Source organism: Amia ocellicauda, chromosome 2, assembly GCF_036373705.1.
Source record: "Amia ocellicauda isolate fAmiCal2 chromosome 2, fAmiCal2.hap1, whole genome shotgun sequence".
In the NCBI taxonomy this organism is placed as follows: Eukaryota; Metazoa; Chordata; class Actinopteri; order Amiiformes; family Amiidae; genus Amia; species Amia ocellicauda.
Window position 1 is genome coordinate 54640555 of NC_089851.1, and position 16067 is coordinate 54656621.

The 16067-nt window shown below is 46.2% G+C and overlaps 12 non-coding genes across 12 annotated transcripts; 4 read left to right on the forward strand and 8 right to left on the reverse strand.

The window, feature by feature from the left end:
* The first annotated feature begins 707 nt into the window (after positions 1 to 707).
* Positions 708 to 781, forward strand: trnan-guu (transfer RNA asparagine (anticodon GUU)). Its single transcript has one exon. It is a non-coding gene; the product is annotated as a tRNA-Asn (tRNA).
* A 164-nt stretch (positions 782 to 945) lies between these two features.
* On the reverse strand, positions 946 to 1019 carry trnat-ugu (transfer RNA threonine (anticodon UGU)). The gene has a single exon. It is a non-coding gene; the product is annotated as a tRNA-Thr (tRNA).
* Positions 1020 to 1448: 429 nt separating this feature from the next.
* Positions 1449 to 1522, reverse strand: trnat-agu (transfer RNA threonine (anticodon AGU)). The gene has a single exon. It is a non-coding gene; the product is annotated as a tRNA-Thr (tRNA).
* Positions 1523 to 2203: 681 nt separating this feature from the next.
* Positions 2204 to 2277, forward strand: trnan-guu (transfer RNA asparagine (anticodon GUU)). Its single transcript has one exon. It is a non-coding gene; the product is annotated as a tRNA-Asn (tRNA).
* A 164-nt stretch (positions 2278 to 2441) lies between these two features.
* Positions 2442 to 2515, reverse strand: trnat-ugu (transfer RNA threonine (anticodon UGU)). Its single transcript has one exon. It is a non-coding gene; the product is annotated as a tRNA-Thr (tRNA).
* A 449-nt stretch (positions 2516 to 2964) lies between these two features.
* Positions 2965 to 3038, reverse strand: trnat-agu (transfer RNA threonine (anticodon AGU)). The gene has a single exon. It is a non-coding gene; the product is annotated as a tRNA-Thr (tRNA).
* Positions 3039 to 9932: 6894 nt separating this feature from the next.
* Positions 9933 to 10006, forward strand: trnan-guu (transfer RNA asparagine (anticodon GUU)). The gene has a single exon. It is a non-coding gene; the product is annotated as a tRNA-Asn (tRNA).
* Positions 10007 to 10170: 164 nt separating this feature from the next.
* On the reverse strand, positions 10171 to 10244 carry trnat-ugu (transfer RNA threonine (anticodon UGU)). Its single transcript has one exon. It is a non-coding gene; the product is annotated as a tRNA-Thr (tRNA).
* Positions 10245 to 10688: 444 nt separating this feature from the next.
* Positions 10689 to 10762, reverse strand: trnat-agu (transfer RNA threonine (anticodon AGU)). The gene has a single exon. It is a non-coding gene; the product is annotated as a tRNA-Thr (tRNA).
* Positions 10763 to 11439: 677 nt separating this feature from the next.
* Positions 11440 to 11513, forward strand: trnan-guu (transfer RNA asparagine (anticodon GUU)). Its single transcript has one exon. It is a non-coding gene; the product is annotated as a tRNA-Asn (tRNA).
* Positions 11514 to 11677: 164 nt separating this feature from the next.
* trnat-ugu (transfer RNA threonine (anticodon UGU)) lies at positions 11678 to 11751 on the reverse strand. The gene has a single exon. It is a non-coding gene; the product is annotated as a tRNA-Thr (tRNA).
* Positions 11752 to 12200: 449 nt separating this feature from the next.
* trnat-agu (transfer RNA threonine (anticodon AGU)) lies at positions 12201 to 12274 on the reverse strand. The gene has a single exon. It is a non-coding gene; the product is annotated as a tRNA-Thr (tRNA).
* Positions 12275 to 16067: the final 3793 nt, after the last annotated feature.

Genomic DNA, 16067 nt, shown 5'->3' on the forward strand with positions numbered 1-16067 from the left:
TGCTTGCTATCGCTCCCCCAATGGTCAGTAGCATAGTAGCATAACAGCAGATCACGGACCACTGTCAATCAGATGCTTGCCTTTCCGTCCATCCATCCATCCATCTATCTATCTATCTATCAATGACTCTCGATATCTAACTCTCTTGCTTGCTATCGCTCCCCCAATGGTCAGTAGCATAGTAGCATAACAGCAGATCACGGACCACTGTCAATGAGATGCTTGCCTTGCCGTCCATCCATCCATCCATCTATCTATCTATCTATCAATGACTCTTGATATCTAACTCTCTTGCTTGCTATCGCTCCCCCAATGGTCAGTAGCATTGTAGCATAACAGCAGATCACGGACCACTGTCAATCAGATGCTTGCCTTGCCGTCCATCCATCCATCTATCTATCTATCTATCTATGACTCTTGATATCTAACTCTCTTACTTGCTTTCGCTCACCCAATGGTCAGTAGCATAGTAGCATAACAGCAGATCACGGACCACTGTCAATCAGATGCTTGCCTTGCCGTCCATCCATCCATCCATCTATCTATCTATCTATCTATGACTCTCGATATCTAACTCTCTTGCTTGCTATCGCTCCCCCAATGGTCACGTATGTTGCATTCAACGACAAAGAAAATCGTGTGCTGGAAATGATTTTTGGCAACTGTGAAGGAACTGCACGACTGCAGCAACCACAACACCTCTGTCTGTCTCTGTGGCGCAATCGGTCAGCGCGTTTGGCTGTTAACCAAAAGGATGGTGGTTCGAATCCACCCAGGGACGGCCCACTTTTCCCCCCGCCCCTTGTTATTGTTTCTACTTCTGGCGGACAGCTTGCCAGACTGTGGCTACAGTAACCTTAAGCTGCTTGCTGTGGACGGCCATCTTGCAAAAATGTATTGAGCGTTTAGAAACTTCCTTTCCATTGCCTAGGCCAACATAAACCAAGGCACTGCTGGGAGTCGAACCCAGGGTTTCCTGTTTACAAGACAGGCGCTTTGACCAACTAAGCCACGGTGCCAGGACTCTCCCATTCCCCAGTGCCTACACTCAGGCGTAAGGCAAAAAACAAAACAAAACAAAACAAAACAAAACAAAACAAAACAAAACAAAACAAAACAAAACAAAACAAAACAAAACAAAACAAAACAAAACAAAACAAAATCTGGATGCAGACTGCAACAAAGGAAGCACACAGAGGTGAAAACGTAAGGCTGACGGGAGCAACAAGCTCCCTGTTGCAACTGTCCAGGGGCGGCAATGGGAATTGGACGTTGGCCGTAGCGCGTGTCCTTTGGGTTCTGGTTCTTCTTTACAAACCGGCGTCTGTCCAGTTGGCTTTCCGGTTCATTACGTCCTCTGATGGCTTTACGATAAGCCTATCTTGCTAAAACTGATGGTCGACAAAGCGAAAGCACAAGCTTCGCAAGGAGCACAGACAGCCCGCCTAAGGCACCGCTGGGATTTGAACCCAGAACCTCTTGTTTACTAGACAGGCGCTTTAACCAACTAAGCCACGGCGCCAAATCTGCCGCTGCTGCTGCTGATAGTAGAATAACAGCAGATCACGGACCGCTTTCAATCAGGTTCTTGCCTTGCCGTCCATCCATCCATCCATCTATCTATGACTCTCAATATCTAACTCTCTTGCTTGCTATCGCTCCCCCAATGGTCAGTAGCATAGTAGCATAACAGCAGATCACGGACCACTGTCAATCAGGTGCTTGCCTTGCCGTCCATCCATCCATCTGTCTATCTATCTATCTATGACTCTTGACATCTAACTCTCTTGCTTGCTATCGCTCCCCCAATGGTCAGAAGCAAAGTAGCATAACAGCAGATCACGGACCACTGTCAATCAGATGCTTGCCTTGCCGTCCATCCATCCATCCATCTATCTATCTATCTATCAATGACTCTCGATATCTAACTCTCTTGCTTGCTATCGCTCCCCCAATGGTCAGTAGCATAGTAGCATAACAGCAGATCACGGACCACTGTCAATCAGATGCTTGCCTTGCCGTCCATCCATCCATCTATCTATCTATCTATCTATGACTCTCGATATCTAACTCTCTTGCTTGCTATCGCTCCCCCAATGGTCACGTATGTTGCATTCAACGACAAAGAAAATCGTGTGCTGGAAATGATTTTTGGCAACTGTGAAGGAACTGCACGACTGCAGCAACCACAACACCTCTGTCTGTCTCTGTGGCGCAATCGGTCAGCGCGTTTGGCTGTTAACCAAAAGGATGGTGGTTCGAATCCACCCAGGGACGGCCCACTTTTCCCCCCGCCCCTTGTTATTGTTTCTACTTCTGGCGGACAGCTTGCCAGACTGTGGCTACAGTAACCTTAAGCTGCTTGCTGTGGACGGCCATCTTGCAAAAATGTATTGAGCGTTTAGAAACTTCCTTTCCATTGCCTAGGCCAACATAAACCAAGGCACTGCTGGGAGTCGAACCCAGGGTTTCCTGTTTACAAGACAGGCGCTTTGACCAACTAAGCCACGGTGCCAGGACTCTCCCATTCCCCAGTGCCTACACTCAGGCGTAAGGCAAAAAACAAAACAAAACAAAACAAAACAAAACAAAACAAAACAAAACAAAACAAAACAAAACAAAACAAAACAAAACAAAACAAAACAAAACAAAACAAAACAAAACAAAACAAAACAAAATCTGGATGCAGACTGCAACAAAGGAAGCACACAGAGGTGAAAACGTAAGGCTGACGGGAGCAACAAGCTCCCTGTTGCAACTGTCCAGGGGCGGCAATGGGAATTGGACGTTGGCCGTAGCGCGTGTCCTTTGGGTTCTGGTTCTTCTTTACAAACCGGCGTCTGTCCAGTTGGCTTTCCGGTTCATTACGTCCTCTGATGGCTTTACGATAAGCCTATCTTGCTAAAACTGATGGTCGACAAAGCGAAAGCACAAGCTTCGCAAGGAGCACAGACAGCCCGCCTAAGGCACCGCTGGGATTTGAACCCAGAACCTCTTGTTTACTAGACAGGCGCTTTAACCAACTAAGCCACGGCGCCAAATCTGCCTGTGCTGCTGCTGATAGTAGAATAACAGCAGATCACGGACCGCTTTCAATCAGGTTCTTGCCTTGCCGTCCATCCATCCATCCATCTATCTATGACTCTCAATATCTAACTCTCTTGCTTGCTATCGCTCCCCCAATGGTCAGTAGCATAGTAGCATAACAGCAGATCACGGACCACTGTCAATCAGGTGCTTGCCTTGCCGTCCATCCATCCATCTGTCTATCTATCTATCTATGACTCTTGACATCTAACTCTCTTGCTTGCTATCGCTCCCCCAATGGTCAGAAGCAAAGTAGCATAACAGCAGATCACGGACCACTGTCAATCAGATGCTTGCCTTGCCGTCCATCCATCCATCCATCTATCTATCTATCTATCAATGACTCTCGATATCTAACTCTCTTGCTTGCTATCGCTCCCCCAATGGTCAGTAGCATAGTAGCATAACAGCAGATCACGGACCACTGTCAATCAGATGCTTGCCTTGCCGTCCATCCATCCATCTATCTATCTATCTATCTATGACTCTTGATATCTAACTCTCTTGCTTACTATCGCTCCCCCAATGGTCAGTAGCATAGTAGCATAACAGCAGATCACGGACCACTGTCAATCAGATGCTTGCCTTGCCGTCCATCCATCCATCCATCTATCTATCTATCTATCAATGACTCTCGATATCTAACTCTCTTGCTTGCTATCGCTCCCCCAATGGTCAGTAGCATAGTAGCATAACAGCAGATCACGGACCACTGTCAATCAGATGCTTGCCTTGCCGTCCATCCATCCATCTATCTATCTATCTATCTATGACTCTTGATATCTAACTCTCTTGCTTGCTATCGCTCCCCCAATGGTCAGTAGCATAGTAGCATAACAGCAGATCACGGACCACTGTCAATCAGATGCTTGCCTTGCCGTCCATCCATCCATCCATCTATCTATCTATCTATCAATGACTCTCGATATCTAACTCTCTTGCTTGCTATCGCTCCCCCAATGGTCAGTAGCATTGTAGCATAACAGCAGATCACGGACCACTGTCAATCAGATGCTTGCCTTGCCGTCCATCCATCCATCTATCTATCTATCTATCAATGACTCTTGATATCTAACTCTCTTGCTTGCTATTGCTCCCCCAATGGTCAGTAGCATAGTAGCATAACAGCAGATCACGGACCACTGTCACTCAGATGCTTGCCTTGCCGTCCATCCATCCATCTGTCTATCTATCTATCTATGAGTCTTGATATCTAACTCTCTTACTTGCTTTCGCTCACCCAATGGTCAGTAGCATAGTAGCATAACAGCAGATCACGGACCACTGTCAATCAGGTGCTTGCCTTGCCGTCCATCCATCCATCTGTCTATCTATCTATCAATGACTCTTGACATCTAACTCTCTTGCTTGCTATCGCTCCCCCAATGGTCAGAAGCAAAGTAGCATAACAGCAGATCACGGACCACTGTCAATCAGATGCTTGCCTTGCCGTCCATCCATCCATCCATCTATCTATCTATCTATCAATGACTCTCGATATCTAACTCTCTTGCTTGCTATCGCTCCCCCAATGGTCAGTAGCATAGTAGCATAACAGGAGATTACGGACCACTGTCAATCAGATGCTTGCCTTGCCGTCCATCCATCCATTTATTATCTATCTATCAATGACTCTTGATATCTAACTCTCTTGCTTGCTATCGCTCCCCCAATGGTCAGTAGCATTGTAGCATAACAGCAGATCACGGACCACTGTCAATCAGATGCTTGCCTTGCCGTCCATCCATCCATCTATCTATCTATCTATCTATGACTCTCGATATCTAACTCTCTTACTTGCTATCGCTCCCCCAATGGTCAGTAGCATAGTAGCATAACAGCAGATCACGGACCACTGTCAATCAGATGCTTGCCTTGCCGTCCATCCATCCATCCATCTATCTATCTATGACTCTTGTTATCTAACTCTCTTGCTTGCTATCGCTCCCCCAATGGTCAGTAGCATAGTAGCATAACAGCAGATCACGGACCACTGTCAATCAGATGCTTGCCTTGCCATCCATCCATCCATCTATCTATCTATCTATCAATGACTCTTGATATCTAACTCTCTTGCTTGCTATCGCTCCCCCAATGGTCAGTAGCATAGTAGCATAACAGCAGATCACGGACCACTGTCAATCAGATGCTTGCCTTGCCGTCCATCCATCCATCCATCTATCTATCTATCTATCAATGACTCTCGATATCTAACTCTCTTGCTTGCTATCGCTCCCCCAATGGTCAGTAGCATAGTAGCATAACAGCAGATCACGGACCACTTGTCAATCAGATGCTTGCCTTGCCGTCCATCCATCCATCTATCTATCTATCTATCTATGACTCTTGATATCTAACTCTCTTGCTTGCTATCGCTCCCCCAATGGTCAGTAGCATAGTAGCATAACAGCAGATCACGGACAACTGTCACTCAGATGCTTGCCTTGCCGTCCATCCATCCATCTATCTATCTATCTATCTATGAGTCTTGATATCTAACTCTCTTACTTGCTTTCGCTCACCCAATGGTCAGTAGCATAGTAGCATAACAGCAGATCACGGACCACTGTCAATCAGGTGCTTGCCTTGCCGTCCATCCATCCATCTGTCTATCTATCTATCTATGACTCTTGACATCTAACTCTCTTGCTTGCTATCGCTCCCCCAATGGTCAGAAGCAAAGTAGCATAACAGCAGATCACGGACCACTGTCAATCAGATGCTTGCCTTGCCGTCCATCCATCCATCCATCTATCTATCTATCTATCAATGACTCTCGATATCTAACTCTCTTGCTTGCTATCGCTCCCCCAATGGTCAGTAGCATAGTAGCATAACAGCAGATCACGGACCACTGTCAATCAGATGCTTGCCTTGCCGTCCATCCATCCATCTATCTATCTATCTATCAATGACTCTTGATATCTAACTCTCTTGCTTGCTATCGCTCCCCCAATGGTCAGTAGCATAGTAGCATAACAGCAGATCACGGACCACTGTCACTCAGATGCTTGCCTTGCCGTCCATCCATCCATCTGTCTATCTATCTATCTATGAGTCTTGATATCTAACTCTCTTACTTGCTTTCGCTCACCCAATGGTCAGTAGCATAGTAGCATAACAGCAGATCACGGACCACTGTCAATCAGGTGCTTGCCTTGCCGTCCATCCATCCATCTGTCTATCTATCTATCAATGACTCTTGACATCTAACTCTCTTGCTTGCTATCGCTCCCCCAATGGTCAGAAGCAAAGTAGCATAACAGCAGATCACGGACCACTGTCAATCAGATGCTTGCCTTGCCGTCCATCCATCCATCCATCTATCTATCTATCTATCAATGACTCTCGATATCTAACTCTCTTGCTTGCTATCGCTCCCCCAATGGTCAGTAGCATAGTAGCATAACAGGAGATCACGGACCACTGTCAATCAGATGCTTGCCTTGCCGTCCATCCATCCATCTATCTATCTATCTATCTATGACTCTTGATATCTAACTCTCTTGCTTGCTATCGCTCCCCCAATGGTCAGTAGCATTGTAGCATAACAGCAGATCACGGACCACTGTCAATCAGATGCTTGCCTTGCCGTCCATCCATCCATCTATCTATCTATCTATCTAGACTCTCGATATCTAACTCTCTTACTTGCTATCGCTCCCCCAATGGTCAGTAGCATAGTAGCATAACAGCAGATCACGGACCAATGTCAATCAGATGCTTGCCTTGCCGTCCATCCATCCATCCATCTATCTATCTATGACTCTTGTTATCTAACTCTCTTGCTTGCTATCGCTCCCCCAATGGTCAGTAGCATAGTAGCATAACAGCAGATCATGGACCACTGTCAATCAGATGCTTGCCTTGCCATCCATCCATCCATCTATCTATCTATCTATCAATGACTCTTGATATCTAACTCTCTTGCTTGCTATCGCTCCCCCAATGGTCAGTAGCATAGTAGCATAACAGCAGATCACGGACCACTGTCAATCAGATGCTTGCCTTGCCGTCCATCCATCCATCTATCTATCTATCTATCAATGACTCTCGATATCTAACTCTCTTGCTTGCTATCGCTCCCCCAATGGTCAGTAGCATAGTAGCATAACAGCAGATCACGGACCACTGTCAATCAGATGCTTGCCTTGCCGTCCATCCATCCATCCATCCATCTATCTATCTATCTATCTATCTATCTATCTATCTATCTATGACTCTCGATATCTAACTCTCTTGCTTCCTTTCGCTCCCCCAATGGTCAGTAGCATAGTAGCATAACAGCAGATCACGGACCACTGTCAATCAGATGCTTGCCTTGCCGTCCATCCATCCATCTATCTATCTATTTATCTATGACTCTCGATATCTATCTCTCTTGCTTGCTATCGCTCCCCCAATGGTCAGTAGCATTGTAGCATAACATCAGATCACGGACCACTGTCAATCCGATGCGTGCCTTGCCGTCCATCCATCCATCCATCTATCTATCTATCTATCTATGACTCTCGATATCTAACTCTCTTGCTTGCTATCGCTCCCCCAATGGTCAGTAGCATAGTAGCATAACATTAGATCACGGACCACTGTCAATCAGATGCTTGCCTTGCCGTCCATCCATCCATCGAACTATCTATCTATCTGTCTATGACTCTCGATATCTAACTCTCTTGCTTGCTATCGCTCCCCCAATGGTCAGTAGCATAGTAGCATAACATTAGATCACGGACCACTGTCAATCAGATGCTTGCCTTGCCGTCCATCCATCCATCGAACTATCTATCTATCTATCTATGACTCTCGATATCTAACTCTCTTGCTTGCTATCGCTCCCCCAATGGTCAGTAGCATAGTAGCATAACAGCAGATCACAGACCACTGTCAATCAGATGCTTGCCTTGCCGTCCATCCATCCATCCATCTATCTATCTATCTATCTATCTATGACTCTCGATATCTAACTCTCTTGCTTGCTATCGCTACCCCAATGGTCAGTAGCATAGTAGCATAACAGCAGATCACGGACCACTGTCAATCAGATGCTTGCCTTGCCGTCCATCCATCCATCCATCTATCTATCTATCTATCTATCTATGACTCTCGATATCTAACTCTCTTGCTTGCTATCGCTCCCCCAATGGTCAGTAGCATAGTAGCATAACAGCAGATCACGGACCACTGTCAATCAGATGCTTGCCTTGCCGTCCATCCATCCATCTATATATCTATCTATCTATCTATCTATCTATGACTCTCGATATCTAACTCTCTTGCTTGCTATCGCTCCCCCAATGGTCAGTAGCATAGTAGCATAACAGCAGATCACGGACCACTGTCAATCAGATGCTTGCCTTGCCATCCATCCATCCATCCATCTATCTATCTATCTGTCTATGACTCTCGATATCTAACTCTCTTGCTTGCTATCGCTCCCCCAATGGTCAGTAGCATAGTAGCATAACAGCAGATCACGGACCACTGTCAATCAGGTGCTTGCCTTGCCGTCCATCCATCCATCTGTCTATCTATCTATCAATGACTCTCGATATCTAACTCTCTTGCTTGCTATCGCTCCCCCAATGGTCAGTAGCATAGTAGCATAACAGCAGATCACGGACCACTGTCAATCAGATGCTTGCCTTGCCGTCCATCCATCCATCTATCTATCTATCTATCTATGACTCTTGATATCTAACTCTCTTGCTTGCTATCGCTCCCCCAATGGTCAGTAGCATAGTAGCATAACAGCAGATCACGGACCACTGTCAATCAGATGCTTGCCTTGCCGTCCATCCATCCATCCATCTATCTATCTATCTGTCTATGACTCTCGATATCTAACTCTCTTGCTTGCTATCGCTCCCCCAATGGTCAGTAGCATAGTAGCATAACACCAGATCACGGACCACTGTCAATCAGATGCTTGCCTTGCCGTCCATCCATCCATCTATCTATCTATCTATCAATGACTCTTGATATCTAACTCTCTTGCTTGCTATCGCTCCCCCAATGGTCAGTAGCATAGTAGCATAACAGCAGATCACGGACCACTGTCAATCAGATGCTTGCCTTGCCGTCCATCCATCCATCCATCTATCTATCTATCTATCTATGACTCTTGATATCTAACTCTCTTGCTTGCTATCGCTCCCCCAATGGTCAGTAGCATAGTAGCATAACAGCAGATCACGGACCACTGTCAATCAGATGCTTGCCTTTCCGTCCATCCATCCATCCATCTATCTATCTATCTATCAATGACTCTCGATATCTAACTCTCTTGCTTGCTATCGCTCCCCCAATGGTCAGTAGCATAGTAGCATAACAGCAGATCACGGACCACTGTCAATGAGATGCTTGCCTTGCCGTCCATCCATCCATCCATCTATCTATCTATCTATCAATGACTCTTGATATCTAACTCTCTTGCTTGCTATCGCTCCCCCAATGGTCAGTAGCATTGTAGCATAACAGCAGATCACGGACCACTGTCAATCAGATGCTTGCCTTGCCGTCCATCCATCCATCTATCTATCTATCTATCTATGACTCTTGATATCTAACTCTCTTACTTGCTTTCGCTCACCCAATGGTCAGTAGCATAGTAGCATAACAGCAGATCACGGACCACTGTCAATCAGATGCTTGCCTTGCCGTCCATCCATCCATCCATCTATCTATCTATCTATCTATGACTCTCGATATCTAACTCTCTTGCTTGCTATCGCTCCCCCAATGGTCACGTATGTTGCATTCAACGACAAAGAAAATCGTGTGCTGGAAATGATTTTTGGCAACTGTGAAGGAACTGCACGACTGCAGCAACCACAACACCTCTGTCTGTCTCTGTGGCGCAATCGGTCAGCGCGTTTGGCTGTTAACCAAAAGGATGGTGGTTCGAATCCACCCAGGGACGGCCCACTTTTCCCCCCGCCCCTTGTTATTGTTTCTACTTCTGGCGGACAGCTTGCCAGACTGTGGCTACAGTAACCTTAAGCTGCTTGCTGTGGACGGCCATCTTGCAAAAATATATTGAGCGTTTAGAAACTTCCTTTCCATTGCCTAGGCCAACATAAACCAAGGCACTGCTGGGAGTCGAACCCAGGGTTTCCTGTTTACAAGACAGGCGCTTTGACCAACTAAGCCACGGTGCCAGGACTCTCCCATTCCCCAGTGCCTACACTCAGGCGTAAGGCAAAAAACAAAACAAAACAAAACAAAACAAAACAAAACAAAACAAAACAAAACAAAACAAAACAAAACAAAACAAAACAAAACAAAACAAAACAAAACAAAACAAAACAAAACAAAATCTGGATGCAGACTGCAACAAAGGAAGCACACAGAGGTGAAAACGTAAGGCTGACGGGAGCAACAAGCTCCCTGTTGCAACTGTCCAGGGGCGGCAATGGGAATTGGACGTTGGCCGTAGCGCGTGTCCTTTGGGTTCTGGTTCTTCTTTACAAACCGGCGTCTGTCCAGTTGGCTTTCCGATTCATTACGTCCTCTGATGGCTTTACGATAAGCCTATCTTGCTAAAACTGATGGTCGACAAAGCGAAAGCACAAGCTTCGCAAGGAGCACAGACAGCCCGCCTAAGGCACCGCTGGGATTTGAACCCAGGACCTCCTGTTTACTAGACAGGCGCTTTAACCAACTAAGCCACGGCGCCAAATCTGCCGCTGCTGCTGCTGATAGTAGAATAACAGCAGATCACGGACCGCTTTCAATCAGGTTCTTGCCTTGCCGTCCATCCATCCATCCATCTATCTATGACTCTCAATATCTAACTCTCTTGCTTGCTATCGCTCCCCCAATGGTCAGTAGCATAGTAGCATAACAGCAGATCACGGACCACTGTCAATCAGGTGCTTGCCTTGCCGTCCATCCATCCATCTGTCTATCTATCTATCTATGACTCTTGACATCTAACTCTCTTGCTTGCTATCGCTCCCCCAATGGTCAGAAGCAAAGTAGCATAACAGCAGATCACGGACCACTGTCAATCAGATGCTTGCCTTGCCGTCCATCCATCCATCCATCTATCTATCTATCTATCAATGACTCTCGATATCTAACTCTCTTGCTTGCTATCGCTCCCCCAATGGTCAGTAGCATAGTAGCATAACAGCAGATCACGGACCACTGTCAATCAGATGCTTGCCTTGCCGTCCATCCATCCATCTATCTATCTATCTATGACTCTCGATATCTAACTCTCTTGCTTGCTATCGCTCCCCCAATGGTCACGTATGTTGCATTCAACGACAAAGAAAATCGTGTGCTGGAAATGATTTTTGGCAACTGTGAAGGAACTGCACGACTGCAGCAACCACAACACCTCTGTCTGTCTCTGTGGCGCAATCGGTCAGCGCGTTTGGCTGTTAACCAAAAGGATGGTGGTTCGAATCCACCCAGGGACGGCCCACTTTTCCCCCCGCCCCTTGTTATTGTTTCTACTTCTGGCGGACAGCTTGCCAGACTGTGGCTACAGTAACCTTAAGCTGCTTGCTGTGGACGGCCATCTTGCAAAAATGTATTGAGCGTTTAGAAACTTCCTTTCCATTGCCTAGGCCAACATAAACCAAGGCACTGCTGGGAGTCGAACCCAGGGTTTCCTGTTTACAAGACAGGCGCTTTGACCAACTAAGCCACGGTGCCAGGACTCTCCCATTCCCCAGTGCCTACACTCAGGCGTAAGGCAAAAAACAAAACAAAACAAAACAAAACAAAACAAAACAAAACAAAACAAAACAAAACAAAACAAAACAAAACAAAACAAAACAAAACAAAACAAAACAAAACAAAACAAAACAAAACAAAATCTGGATGCAGACTGCAACAAAGGAAGCACACAGAGGTGAAAACGTAAGGCTGACGGGAGCAACAAGCTCCCTGTTGCAACTGTCCAGGGGCGGCAATGGGAATTGGACGTTGGCCGTAGCGCGTGTCCTTTGGGTTCTGGTTCTTCTTTACAAACCGGCGTCTGTCCAGTTGGCTTTCCGATTCATTACGTCCTCTGATGGCTTTACGATAAGCCTATCTTGCTAAAACTGATGGTCGACAAAGCGAAAGCACAAGCTTCGCAAGGAGCACAGACAGCCCGCCTAAGGCACCGCTGGGATTTGAACCCAGAACCTCTTGTTTACTAGACAGGCGCTTTAACCAACTAAGCCACGGCGCCAAATCTGCCTGTGCTGCTGCTGATAGTAGAATAACAGCAGATCACGGACCGCTTTCAATCAGGTTCTTGCCTTGCCGTCCATCCATCCATCCATCTATCTATGACTCTCAATATCTAACTCTCTTGCTTGCTATCGCTCCCCCAATGGTCAGTAGCATAGTAGCATAACAGCAGATCACGGACCACTGTCAATCAGGTGCTTGCCTTGCCGTCCATCCATCCATCTGTCTATCTATCTATCTATGACTCTTGACATCTAACTCTCTTGCTTGCTATCGCTCCCCCAATGGTCAGAAGCAAAGTAGCATAACAGCAGATCACGGACCACTGTCAATCAGATGCTTGCCTTGCCGTCCATCCATCCATCCATCTATCTATCTATCTATCAATGACTCTCGATATCTAACTCTCTTGCTTGCTATCGCTCCCCCAATGGTCAGTAGCATAGTAGCATAACAGCAGATCACGGACCACTGTCAATCAGATGCTTGCCTTGCCGTCCATCCATCCATCTATCTATCTATCTATCTATGACTCTTGATATCTAACTCTCTTGCTTACTATCGCTCCCCCAATGGTCAGTAGCATAGTAGCATAACAGCAGATCACGGACCACTGTCAATCAGATGCTTGCCTTGCCGTCCATCCATCCATCCATCTATCTATCTATCTATCAATGACTCTCGATATCTAACTCTCTTGCTTGCTATCGCTCCCCCAATGGTCAGTAGCATAGTAGCATAACAGCAGATCACGGACCACTGTCAATCAGATGCTTGCCTTGCCGTCCATCCATCCATCTATCTATCTATCTATCTATGACTCTTGATATCTAACTCTCTTGCTTGCTATCGCTCCCCCAATGGTCAGTAGCATAGTAGCATAACAGCAGATCACGGACCACTGTCAATCAGATGCTTGCCTTGCCGTCCATCCATCCATCCATCTATCTATCTATCTATCAATGACTCTCGATATCTAACTCTCTTGCTTGCTATCGCTCCCCCAATGGTCAGTAGCATTGTAGCATAACAGCAGATCACGGACCACTGTCAATCAGATGCTTGCCTTGCCGTCCATCCATCCATCTATCTATCTATCTATCAATGACTCTTGATATCTAACTCTCTTGCTTGCTATTGCTCCCCCAATGGTCAGTAGCATAGTAGCATAACAGCAGATCACGGACCACTGTCACTCAGATGCTTGCCTTGCCGTCCATCCATCCATCTGTCTATCTATCTATCTATGAGTCTTGATATCTAACTCTCTTACTTGCTTTCGCTCACCCAATGGTCAGTAGCATAGTAGCATAACAGCAGATCACGGACCACTGTCAATCAGGTGCTTGCCTTGCCGTCCATCCATCCATCTGTCTATCTATCTATCAATGACTCTTGACATCTAACTCTCTTGCTTGCTATCGCTCCCCCAATGGTCAGAAGCAAAGTAGCATAACAGCAGATCACGGACCACTGTCAATCAGATGCTTGCCTTGCCGTCCATCCATCCATCCATCTATCTATCTATCTATCAATGACTCTCGATATCTAACTCTCTTGCTTGCTATCGCTCCCCCAATGGTCAGTAGCATAGTAGCATAACAGCAGATCACGGACCACTTGTCAATCAGATGCTTGCCTTGCCGTCCATCCATCCATCTATCTATCTATCTATCTATGACTCTTGATATCTAACTCTCTTGCTTGCTATCGCTCCCCCAATGGTCAGTAGCATAGTAGCATAACAGCAGATCACGGACAACTGTCACTCAGATGCTTGCCTTGCCGTCCATCCATCCATCTATCTATCTATCTATCTATGAGTCTTGATATCTAACTCTCTTACTTGCTTTCGCTCACCCAATGGTCAGTAGCATAGTAGCATAACAGCAGATCACGGACCACTGTCAATCAGGTGCTTGCCTTGCCGTCCATCCATCCATCTGTCTATCTATCTATCTATGACTCTTGACATCTAACTCTCTTGCTTGCTATCGCTCCCCCAATGGTCAGAAGCAAAGTAGCATAACAGCAGATCACGGACCACTGTCAATCAGATGCTTGCCTTGCCGTCCATCCATCCATCCATCTATCTATCTATCTATCAATGACTCTCGATATCTAACTCTCTTGCTTGCTATCGCTCCCCCAATGGTCAGTAGCATAGTAGCATAACAGCAGATCACGGACCACTGTCAATCAGATGCTTGCCTTGCCGTCCATCCATCCATCTATCTATCTATCTATCAATGACTCTTGATATCTAACTCTCTTGCTTGCTATCGCTCCCCCAATGGTCAGTAGCATAGTAGCATAACAGCAGATCACGGACCACTGTCACTCAGATGCTTGCCTTGCCGTCCATCCATCCATCTGTCTATCTATCTATCTATGAGTCTTGATATCTAACTCTCTTACTTGCTTTCGCTCACCCAATGGTCAGTAGCATAGTAGCATAACAGCAGATCACGGACCACTGTCAATCAGGTGCTTGCCTTGCCGTCCATCCATCCATCTGTCTATCTATCTATCAATGACTCTTGACATCTAACTCTCTTGCTTGCTATCGCTCCCCCAATGGTCAGAAGCAAAGTAGCATAACAGCAGATCACGGACCACTGTCAATCAGATGCTTGCCTTGCCGTCCATCCATCCATCCATCTATCTATCTATCTATCAATGACTCTCGATATCTAACTCTCTTGCTTGCTATCGCTCCCCCAATGGTCAGTAGCATTGTAGCATAACAGGAGATCACGGACCACTGTCAATCAGATGCTTGCCTTGCCGTCCATCCATCCATCTATCTATCTATCTATCTAGACTCTCGATATCTAACTCTCTTACTTGCTATCGCTCCCCCAATGGTCAGTAGCATAGTAGCATAACAGCAGATCACGGACCAATGTCAATCAGATGCTTGCCTTGCCGTCCATCCATCCGTCTATCTATCTATCTATCTATGAGTCTTGATATCTAACTCTCTTACTTGCTTTCGCTCACCCAATGGTCAGTAGCATAGTAGCATAACAGCAGATCACGGACCACTGTCAATCAGGTGCTTGCCTTGCCGTCCATCCATCCATCTGTCTATCTATCTATCCATGACTCTTGACATCTAACTCTCTTGCTTGCTATCGCTCCCCCAATGGTCAGAAGCAAAGTAGCATAACAGCAGATCACGGACCACTGTCAATCAGATGCTTGCCTTGCCGTCCATCCATCCATCCATCTATCTATCTATCTATCAATGACTCTCGATATCTAACTCTCTTGCTTGCTATCGCTCCCCCAATGGTCAGTAGCAATGTAGCATAACAGGAGATCACGGACCACTGTCAATCAGATGCTTGCCTTGCCGTCCATCCATCCATCTATCTATCTATCTATCTATGACTCTTGATATCTAACTCTCTTGCTTGCTATCGCTCCCCCAATGGTCAGTAGCATTGTAGCATAACAGCAGATCACGGACCACTGTCAATCAGATGCTTGCCTTGCCGTCCATCCATCCATCCATCTATCTATCTATCTATCTATGACTCTCGATATCTAACTCTCTTACTTGCTATCGCTCCCCCAATGGTCAGTAGCATAGTAGCATAACAGCAGATCACGGACCACTGTCAATCAGGTGCTTGCCTTGCCGTCCATCCATCCATCTGTCTATCTATCTATCTATGACTCTTGACATCTAACTCTCTTGCTTGCTATCGCTCCCCCAATGGTCAGAAGCAAAGTAGCATAACAGCAGATCACGGACCACTGTCAATCAGATGCTTGCCTTGCCG